Source organism: Stegodyphus dumicola, chromosome 8 (assembly GCF_044657685.1).
Source record: "Stegodyphus dumicola isolate Sdum_Otavi_A_Nest chromosome 8, ASM4465768v1".
In the NCBI taxonomy this organism is placed as follows: Eukaryota; Metazoa; Arthropoda; class Arachnida; order Araneae; family Eresidae; genus Stegodyphus; species Stegodyphus dumicola.
Genome location: NC_140775.1, coordinates 98,016,583 through 98,028,484, shown reverse-complemented (window position 1 = coordinate 98,028,484; position 11,902 = coordinate 98,016,583). Strand labels below are relative to the sequence as shown.

At 30.1% G+C, this 11,902-nt stretch overlaps 1 protein-coding gene and 1 long non-coding RNA gene across 6 annotated transcripts in view; one reads left to right on the top strand and one right to left on the bottom strand.

Moving 5' to 3' along the window:
• The window catches only part of LOC118206098 (uncharacterized), a 223,274-nt gene that overhangs the window by 93,227 nt on the left and 118,145 nt on the right, over positions 1-11,902 (bottom strand). The window lies entirely within an intron of this gene.
• The window catches only part of LOC118193851 (uncharacterized), a 333,808-nt gene that overhangs the window by 239,243 nt on the left and 82,663 nt on the right, over positions 1-11,902 (top strand). The window lies entirely within an intron of this gene.

Below are 11,902 nucleotides of genomic sequence, written 5' to 3'. Positions count from 1 at the left end.
AAAACGACGTACTGCATTGAAATGAAAATCTGGTTCGCAAAGTCCATTACGTTTGATCGGATTATTACAACTGTTATTTCATGATATGAAATTCTGTTTTTGCTTTTAATGCTATAATTAACTATTCGCAAGTTGATTTTTCAAACAATGGTTTCCTTATGGGTTTTATTAAGCTACAACAAGACTTACAAATTCATAATACTTTGGTTGCATCGAAAAAACGCATTAAATTGCGTTCATAAAAAATAATCTAATTACTGAAGTATGAATTCCATGGAGACTTTCAGCAAGTGACCAAGTCAAAAGCTATGGACAAAACTCGACTATCAAACTGAAGTGTGTCATATGATCAACGAGGCACATATAGAATCGGCAGAATCTCGATTCGCTTCATGCATGCAGAAACATATGTTTCATGTCTGACGTGTAATACTTCTAAAAATATAATGTTTTGAGATCCATAAATTATTTATAGTAGCTAGTTGGAACTGAACTCCGTTTCAGAAATGAGAAATATACATAAATCTGTTATAGACTACGAAAATCTTAAAGTGCCTAAGTGAATGATTTACTCACTAGAGCAGACTCTTTAAGAAAATGAAATGAGGACACTAGAGCTCATTTGATATTTCTTGTTAACAAATTCTGCTGAATTAAGTGAGTAGTTCAGAGGTTCAGTAGAGATTTTATCTTCAGAACTTTCAGTGAATCAAACGAGAACTCTTACGCTCAGTAAAGATTTCACTTTTAAAATAAGCCTTACTAACTAGATATAAGCCAAAAGTGAATTTTTCGATCATTTGAAATCATCTACAGTTTCAATAAAATATCGGGATAGCAACTGATTATAGATTTGGAGAATAATTTGGAATTCTGCGGAGAATATGTTTTCGACTAAACTTATAGAGAAGGAAAATATCAGGTGTTATTGTTGATCTTCCTGGATTTTATTCCTAATAACAGTACTGTGAAAAATGATACTAATGGAGAAATACCACGATATGAGGGCACTGGAATGAAATGTTAAACAAATTAAAAATAAAAAACATGTTCTCAAGACAATATACATATATTGTCTTCAAGTAGATAAATAAAGTAAATGAGTACATCTAAACGTCAGATTAGTAGCATACAGCTTCACGAATTCTGTGATGGCTTAAATTAAAGTATGAATCATACGTAATGTATATGCGAGTTTACTGCACAGTTCATATGACTGATAAAACTCCTAAAACTTACCTGTTGATCAGAAGACTGCTAAAACTCCTAAAACTTGCCTGTTTATCATAAGACCGCTAAAAGAAGGGCAAGATCTTTGAAGAAAATTGTTGTCATCTGCGTTTTGAGATTTGGATTTATGATTATACAAATCACTGTAGAATTCAAATTTTAACAGTCTGATGGACTTTTTGGGGTTTCCATGGTTAAGACCCTATTTTAGAAACTAATCTTGAAAAGTCTTCTTATTATTAAATATAAAGCTCTTCGAATACTTTGCCATAATAAATAATATTAAAATTCCTGTTAATACAAAACGTTCTATTAATACATTGCTATGGTCCTGTTAATACATTGCTATGGTGTATCATACCTGACAAATTAAAATACCAAATTCTGAGGAGATACATTCATCTCATTTTTTAAATTATTCGTTTTATCTGAAGATAAAAACCGAGAATGTTTGCTAGTGGTCACAGAATTCGAAGACTTTATTTCAAACATATTATTCGTTCAATCGAATCATATGAATAATGGTCTGATGCAATTGATTAAAATCTAGTGTCAAATTCAATACTGAATGTAAAGGAAATTTTCAACTCGAAAAGTAAAATATCTCTTATGCCTCTTAAACCCAGTTCAAAATGTATAATTGAAGCTAGAAAATTTACTCTCGTGGATCTAGAAACATTTATTTGTAAATTTAAATTTCTACCAATTTCCTTGTAAGTAATATAATTTGTTTTTCAATGGACGAAGTTTAAAACATTCGAATAATTCGTCATAAATTCTAAGCAACTCATTTTCTTTCGTGATATTTTTCAGCAATTTATCAAACTCATAATACATAAAATATCTTTTCATGCATTCAACTGCTTTGCTTTATTTCTATTAGCACGCTTAAAATGCATCATTTGCTTTAAACAATGGCTGGTACCAGCCACGAACGTTTGAAAACTTTCCTTCCAGATCGAGTTTTATTTCTTCAAATGTGTTATTTCCGCAAGCATAATTCAAAAATGCTTTATTAATTTTAAACTATGGCTCACACTATTAACGAACTAAAATTTCTCTACCAGATGATGTCACTCCTTTTCAAAAGCCTAGAATCGATTTTACAGGGTCTATATCATTTAAATAAAATCTTTCAAGATTAAGAGTTGTTCTGAAATTGTATATTACAACATATCACACTTTCGCAAGTACTGCAGCAAGCACATTTTCAGTTAGTTTCGAATTTTTCTACAAATGCATTACTTACCTTTTTAACAAAGATTTCTCTTTCAGAGATAAATTGCAATCCATAGTAATAATGACTAATCAATTAATTCTAGAACAGCCTATAACTTTTTATCAACTAATTTCAGGATAATAATTTCTAACTAAATTTAGAAATTAAATTAAAAGCCAATAAATTTTTCAGTTGAGAGAGAATAGCTATGTGACATTATATAACAGTTAATTTCTTCTATAAGCCTCAAATTTACATAAATGAGAGAAATTAAAGTCAAATCAACAAAGCTATTCTTGACAATGAATAAAATAGAAACAACCTGAATTATTAAGCGCTGTTATTACTGATTTAGAACTAAATTTGAATCCGAATTTTGCTTCAAACACAGGCATAATCGATTCCAGAGTGTTGTTGAGATTTGGAAATAATTACCTCTGGAATTTTCTCTATCGGGGGCTCCTTGCTAGTACAGCCACAAAGATTTTCTGACAGATGTTTCTGCAACATTGGAGGAATGAATTATGGAGCTTATGAACTGCGAATTTATGCTTGTTCTTCGATTTATAGCTGTATTATTGTTCATATTTATTTGCAAGTCCACTTGCGGTATGAATTATCCTCATCTTCTTAAAAGCAAACTTTGAAAAGAGCTTCAACTTTTCCTGATGTATAATGGATACCTGAGAACTATAGATCTGAAAATCCACTGAAATAAATCGGATGGCTTATTCTTGCTTTGGCACATAGTAACATAGTATCAAAATTATGCAAACGTTATGCATGAGAAATGTTTTAGTTAAACGAAGTTTAAATTTCGTTAAAATCTTTTGATACGTTTTCCAATGCATAAAAATTAAGTTATTTTTAGAACTAGCAGCAGTTGTAAAAACTGCAACTGCATGTTTTTCTTTCTTTAGGTTAAAAAAATGCAGTAGGTATCTGAACTCTGGAACTCTAAGAACAATCTCTATTTCTGAAGGTTATGATCACAAAATTATATTTAACAGCTAACGGCAATTTGCATACTTTCAAACATTCGGTAAAAGGCTGTTGTATGAGCTTTCTACCGGATGTTTCGCATGGTATATCGAACAGGAGTTACATTATAATGCCATAATAAAAAAATAAAAAAAAGCAAAAAGAAGCGGTCAGGGAATTATGATTGAAACTAAATCTTCAATGAATATTTTCGTTAAGGAATTGTATTTTTTTTTTTCTTGTCTTATCTCAAAAACAAATGACTTCATCTGAAAATCTACTGTAAAAGTTAAAGAAGATCACTGAGTGTTTCTTGTTATCAGGCAATTCGGAACTGAACATTGTTTGGTATCAGGTCTCTACGCAACGTCACAAACAAATGGTGTTTGTTTTGCATGCATAGTAGGAGCTCACCAAAGCATGAACTTACTTCGGAGCATGAACACCTGATCATGAACAGATTTCACCTCTAATAGAGGAATGCAATTTAAGCATCCTTATTGGTTTGCTTTCGAATCAACTCTAGCATAAAAACACATTTAGTACACATTGCGACAAAATCTGTGCGACATAATAAACTGCATGCTCTAAGAGCTGTAAACTGTGTTTTCTATCCAACACTTAATTTAATGAATATTTCCAGTAATGTCTGTCCAAGATAATTGGATAAGTCAGCAAAGAAGCAATGAAGGCTTCACTGATAAAAAACGATTCAATGAGTATAAATTTTAGACGTCAGTGCAGAAATTTCCGGAACATATATTGCTAAGCGTACCGTTGTGTTTTAAAAAATGCAAAACGCTATTTGTGCACTGATGTGCTCTCTAATAGGTTTTTCATTTTTCAGTGTTATCCTTTGGAAATTTGTAATAATTGGAAAGTCTGAAGTAAAAATAAATTTATGTACGATTTATAAAATGATATCATGCTTAAGGATTCTGGGAATTTCCATGTTTGACTGCAATCATATGAAACAAGCAAGCGTTCGTGTCTGTCTGCAATCATAGGAAGTCTGCATGTTATATAAAAATATATGGCTTTGGTTAAGCAGGAAGTAACACAAATCTTCTTAAAAGATCAAAATGTTTCCTGCCCCTAAATTCTGAACAAACTTAGAAGACTGTTAAATTTGCAGTATTTAAAGATTACTGAATATGTCACTGCTCAAAATGTAGAAATTGACCTTAGCATCATGAAACTTTCACATGCAATTTATGAAAGTACAAAAAATGAATTCTATAGAATTAATAAGGAAAAAAATTAAACCCAAATATTCGTCTTATTCGTCTTATTTATTCGTAAATATAAAAACATGAAGTATAGCTGTCACCGAACAGAATGACAATTAAATTACACCAAGCCAAAGTTGTTTTTACACGCAATATTACACGTTGTTCAGTATCAAGATCTAATACCAATGTCAAACATGATGGATTTTATAATTATGGTTCGGACAGTATAACATAGAATTAACCAGAATCCAAACTCTCATTATCATCAGTTATGAACTGTTCCAGGATGACAGCAATAATATGTATTTTCCCCGGTACTTAATGCCTCTAAACGCTTTCCACCCAATGAATATATCCGGCCAGGTGATTATCTACGTAACTGTCCGTTAGATTGTCTAAAAGGTGTTCTGACAAAGTTCGTAACAAGATGCTAAAAATAAAAGAATATTTATTTTCATAGGATTAATGTTACTGGCACTAACGCCTCTTTGGATTATGACATCACTATCAGTATATATCCAGTAGTTCAACAAGATTAATACTTTTCAGTTTATACGAAACCTTATTATAATTTTTCCAAATTTATAGGGAAAAGAGAATGGGAAAAACCACGACTTCCAAAATAAATGCAATCTTACTCTTCCTTGGATTCAGAAAACTTTGTAAACAATATTTATTTGATGGATTATAATTTTAATTCGTTTAAACTGTAGACGTAACCCTAGTATTTAATAAATGGGGAATAGTGTTATTTTTATGGGATATTTTAGAATGTTTACTAAGATTTGTAAATTTTGAGTCTCAAGTCTCTTAAAATGCGCCTTTCAATCTTTTTTAGTTCAATTAATAAAATTTGCTTCATTTCACTTCGTAGGATATGAAAAAATTGATGTACGTACAATAAAACTTCTCAAAAAAAAAAAAAAAAAAAAAAAAAAAAAAAAAAGACCACCGTTGCATATAACCAGCATTTCTGAGATCAAAAATAAAAAACGGTGTTGAAAGTCACCTTTGTAAAACGATCACTCCCCCCCCAAATAAATGCAGTTTTCGCAAAATTGGCGTAATATCCAAAACCATAATTTTCAGACATAAATTTTGAACCTTGCAGAATTCGTTACTGGCAGCGGCAGTCTGAGATTACATATGAAGACTTTTCTGGTAAAATCAGCTTAATACCTATAAGCAGGGATATTGAGCAACGTAATAATCGTAGGCATGTAAAAGAGAAAATTTGAACCTCTACAAAGAATCTCATCAAAAGAAACAGAAAACAACTTAAGAATATAAAAAATAGCTAAAGAAAATGCTTATTTATAGGCATAAAAACAGCTTTATAGTAATGCAGGTCCAGGCTGAAGCAAGATCGGAACCTATGCATCCAAGTAGGCATATTAGGTTTCGCCGGGTTCGCTAACTCCTAACAACCGACTATACAATTTTAAATTAATTGCATAGCTGCAGAATTCTTTTTATAGTATAATCGGTTCAAGTAATAACAAATAATTGTAAACCTATTTTAGGGTGCCTCATAATGCATCTACGAAACTCATATTAAATAAACAATGGAACCAATGCATTGAAAGAGCTTACTAAATTTGCGATTGGAGTTTAATATCAATCTGTCGCTTGACGTCTGATTCGTTGTAATTATATACTAGTCTAGTACTTTGACTAGCATATAATCCAGTATCTTGACTTTTCATCATTTTATGGGCAAAGCAGACTAGATGTTATCATAATACCTTGCTCTTCTTTGTATTCAAGTCGGTATACATATTCATACACACATACACACACATTTCATTTAGTTTTTTCATATATTGGATTACTTCTGCTTTACGTGTTTTTGGACACGGTCACCTAAAATTGATATGAATGTTTTTCATTTTAGTTAACTGGCTGGCTTAGTGACTTTATTTTAATATTTAAAATGCATATTAAGTCCAAACATTCACGCCCAACTTACGTTAGTTCTTACTTTGCTCAGTCTCATGTTCCTTTTCTATGTCAGACTCTTAAAATGTAAATTGATACATAGTGACTATCGATTCTTGTGTACTAAATTCATGTGTAGGTGAATCTAAATTAATGTGTGTTAACGCTCGTGTATTAATAATAAGCAGTAAAAAAATATCAAAGAGGGAAAGAAATGGTTGGGGATATCCTACTCATAATGTAGCTGGAATTACACAGTACAGTGATGAATAAATACAAAAATAACCCTGCTGCTCTTTACACAGAGACACAACTTCAACCAGACTTGTTAATGAAGTCAGTCGAATTGACCTCTTAGTCATGAGTTTTGTTCATCAGCAGCTAATGCTTGTAATATCAGATGAGGAAAGTGCCATTTGGTTCTTTATTTGCATAGTTTGTGCATGTTAATGATGCGTATATTTCTTTGTTTAATTATACACAGGAAAGCAAGGGAGGATTATCTCCCTAATGGGATGAATGCCTTTGCGGAGAATGTTCTAAGAGGAACAAGCTTTCATTAAATTTATATTTGGGTGGCCCAAGAAACTTTTACGAACTCAGTCCATTCGTCGTGATTCGGAGGGTCAACCAAGAGTACTAAATTGCCTTATCTACTTGGCCACTAATGTACTTTAATGTTATTTAAATTGGTCAAAATTAATATACGCGTTCTAATAAAATTTTATCAAAAGTCTTATAAAAATCATGTATCAAAAAGAATTTCCACACATCATTCATCTTTATTAGTTTAGCTTTTTATTCACTAATTTAGTTTAATTTACTAATTTAGTTTAATTTAGACATTTAGATATTTTTACTAATTTAGCTTATTTTACTTATCTTCACTAATTAATTTTAATTCATCTTTCCTTATTAAAGATCGCATAAGAATAAACAAACATAATTAACTACTTTAGAAAATTCTCGTTGCAGTCTTGCTTATATTTTAAAGTTCTGTCATCCTTAAGTAGCATAGAGCATACTCTTAAGCTCTAAGTATAAAATAAATGACATTCATAAAAAACAGAGATCAAATTGATTTTTAGAGGCATTTTTGTTTCCTATAAATTGCTATGAAAATTAAAGGTAGCGACGATCATCTCGTTTTCTTTAAGTTTGGAATAGTTTGGAATTTTTCTAAAGGGTATCTTAGTGTGTTAAAAGTTTAAATATGTGTATAAATGATTGATTTAAATATTTAGCATTACTCTTAATATTTGAGAGAAATACCTCACTAGGTATTCTTATAAGGTATTCCTATAAGGTATTTCTCCCGCCTTCTTAGTTTAGTGGTCAGCACGCCCGACGCGTATTCCATGGTTCGATTCCAGGCGAAGGCATTGCTCATTTTTCATCTTCCATGCTTCCAAAAAAACCTAATGTCTTTACAGTGGCGTCCGAACTAAAAGAGGGTGGTGGTGGATGATTCTCCACATCCAGGATTTGGCGATTGGGTCCCCTAAACCCCAGTCGCTCTTTAAAAGGAGGAGTATATAAGGTATTTCTCCCGCCTTCTTAGCATGCCTTCGTAGTGTAGCGGTCAGCACGCTGGGCGCGAATTCCAAAGGTCCTAGAGTTCGATTCCCGAAGGCGTTGCTCATTTTTCATCTCTCCTGCTTTAAAAAGTAACCTAATGTCTCTACAACCTATTTTCTTTTAAAACCTAATTCACTGCTAAAAAGTAATAGCTATTTAATATTATGCATATGTCGTTAAAAATATTCGGAAGAATATCCAACATATTTAATGACACGAGCTTATAAACCGAAACTAATCTTAATACTGTATGAATTTTTGAGAGTTTTTAAAAACAGTAAGAATACCAAATACTTTTACTGAGTTTTTTAGTAAAACCGTTACATGTAAATACATAATGATAAACATTTTCATGCAAATGTATCACAGAAGTTTTAGGAAGCAACTATGTTTATAGCTATATGAATAAATTTAAGCTCAGTATTATATTAGAATCAATGCTTTGAATATTTAGTTTTCTGAAAATTTCTTTCTAATTTGATATTAAAATGAGAATCAAAATGGAATGGATCAAAGAATGGATCGAAGTTAGAATTTTAATCAAAAGGTAAAAAATAAAATTAAAAGTATAACTTACTAAAATATGTTGATTTTTCAAGTGAGAAATTTACATCATATGTTTCCAACGAGAGAAAGAATTCAAATGTATGTAAATAGTTACTTTAATACTTATATAAGCGTAAAATGTGCACTATCATAAAATGAATTTATCCTATTAATATCTTTGATAGCCACCATTAAAACGCTTTGAAAATGAAAAATAAAAAATGAACAAATATAAAATTATAATAGTTTAGGTTTTAATACAAGTTAATATTTATTTTTTATATTTATAAAAGGTAATGAAATGCTTTAAAAAAGCATTTTTCACAGACGTTTAATAAAAGATTCCCTCAGAAATGTTATTTCTAAAACGAAAATTAGCATAAAGCATATTTATGATGTAGACAGTGTCTGTAAAATGATGAATTGACGAAATTGCCATATACAACTTCGAAAGTCTGTTCAATGATTGGCATAAATTCAGAAAATCTTTATTTTTCGACTGATATTTTATCTTAATCTAAAAAAAACTACGAACCATTGTCAACGAATAACTTTAGACGTTTCCTGTGGCAAAAATCATGTACTTCTCGTTAACAAGTAAAGATGACATATTCCTCTTTCTCCAATAAATCATATGTAACAAGTTCTGAGTCCAAATTTGCGAGGTATCGAATAGGACTGGTGTACGAATTTCGGACAGAACAAATTTATTGCAACTCATATATTCTTGGGGAAGGGTAATTTATACAGTTGTAAAATTTTAAAGAGGCTTTTTAGAGAGAATAAGGAGGTCGTTAAACCCAACTGAGATGTGAAAAATTTGAATTATCTGCAAAAATACTTTACTAATAGCATGTGAAAGTATTTCCATCAAGCATATTACGCAGGATTTGCTATTTTAATTAAATCTTCAATGAAATGTTGGGGAAAACAAGGAAATAGTAAAAATACATTTATCTGCGGATCTGATTTTTTATTTCGAAAAAAAATATGTACTCTTCTTGAATTATCTGTACTTAGACTAGGAAGACATAATATTACATAACGAATGCTTTATTAAATATAAGTGAGGGGAAAGGTTTCACGAATAAATGAAGGCTAATTTGATTCTGCTAGAAGAATTTTTGGAAAAAAATTAAGATGCGCTCTTTAATTAATTAAAAAATTCGATGTTAGCGGTGAAATGAATCTCAAATCCGAATGCTTTAAAGTTTCTCTCGTCCTCCGAATCATTCGTGTAAGAAGAAAGCGAGGGAGGGACTACGTTATATTAACACATTTTAATCAACGCAAAATTTTAAATATGAGTTCAATTAAAAATAAATTTAAGAATACAGATTTAAAAAATGCATCAATATTTATGAAGAAAATATAAATGAAATTTACAGTAGATGAAATATGCAATTAAGTTTCTTGAATTTCGTTCTCTTGAACGCTTCATTTGATGTTAATAAAGCTACTCTTTCCAAAGTTTACTTCTAAAAAGTTTCCCATTTTTCATTCATTATTCTAAAGATTCTAATGACGAAAACAGAGCGAAGATTTGGGCCTTCGAGTCTCGAATCTTTCTCAAGATTCATGTGATTCCAAGATTCTAATGTTCATTCCTTCTTAACTTGAACTGGCGAAAACAGTTAATTTAATTACATTCGAAATAACTTTAGATTGAAACAAGAACCTGACACTCATTTTTGCTTATCTAATTAGGCAGACCAATAAATTTCAATTTAAGTATAACAATATTTTGAAATCTATTTATTACCATGACGCTATAAATGTTTTATAAAAAGGAGAAATAATGAACAAATTGCCTTTGAAATAGGATTTAAAAGTTCTTGAAAAAGTTAGTAATAATACCTTTGAATGAAAATAAGATAAAAATACAGTGCAATTTCTTTAGAAAAGCATTATTTATACAATTTTAATTCATTACTCTGATGCGGATATGAGATAGTTTTTAGATAAGATCTTTTCAGGCAATTAGTTGTACTGCATCAAATGCTGAGCCATTTCGTTCGCAGGTATCAAAATTACATTATTTAGATAATTCTACGGTTAGGATAATAGTAAATGGAATCTATGATGCTCAAAAGATAAAAGGAAAATTTACATTAAAGAAAAGTAATGGGTAGTTTTTTCTTCAAATAATTAAAGAAGATAAATTAATTTACCAACAGAAACATCGTTTCATTTATTAAAAACATGTTTTAAAAGCAATAGATACTCATTATAATTTGCAAAATTATTGGCGTTTCAGAAAATCAGCTTGAAGGAAAGTCCAGCTCTAGGTTGCCAAAAGCAAAAAGAGAAACGTTGTTTTATTCTTTACGTCTAATCAAACCAGATGTTGATAAAATTGAAGAATAAAATAATACATTTCCGTTACGAGTGCTTCTTTTTCTGACACGATTACTAATTTCTCTGAAAGACTATTTATCAATCGTAGTAATCAGTTTGGTTCCTGCAAAATTTACAGGAAGTCAGTAGCTGCTAATTTACGTTTTAATTAAGAGAGTAAATAAAAATTCACAAAATGTCGTTGCAACAAACAAACAAACAAAAAAACTGAACAGAGCTCAGAGGAAGCACATCTGCTAGCTCAGAACATGTTGTAATAGGTATTTGAGAATTTATCTTTATTATTATTAATTTATCTGCGAACTTTAAAATAAAAATCTTAATTAAGGATCATGAATTTTGAGCAGTTGTGTAATGTTACATCTAAATTTTATTTTTTGTGTGGCACTTAAACATTTCAAGAGAATTTTAGTATTTATACAAAGTATAAGTTCAAGTTCTTAATCGTATTATAAGATAAAATATTACATACTTTCAAAAACAAATATGATATTAGACGAATAGTTTTACTTTAAAGAATATGAACTGCTACTTATCGTTACAATGAAATAACTATTTTCACTTTTATTTTAAATTATATGTATAAGAAAAAATAAACTAGATTAAAAGATGGTAATAAATAATAGTATTTAAAAATTAAATACCCTCTTTTTAAATTTCTGATCTTACTCTCTCTATCTTTATATCTATCTATCTATGTCAATATATATGTATAAAATATGTAAAATAAAGTTTATTTATAATATCCCCCTTTAAGTTTTCCGCTAAATTTAATTGTTTCTCCTTCCTAGCATGAAAATATTAATTGGTTAAAAATAAT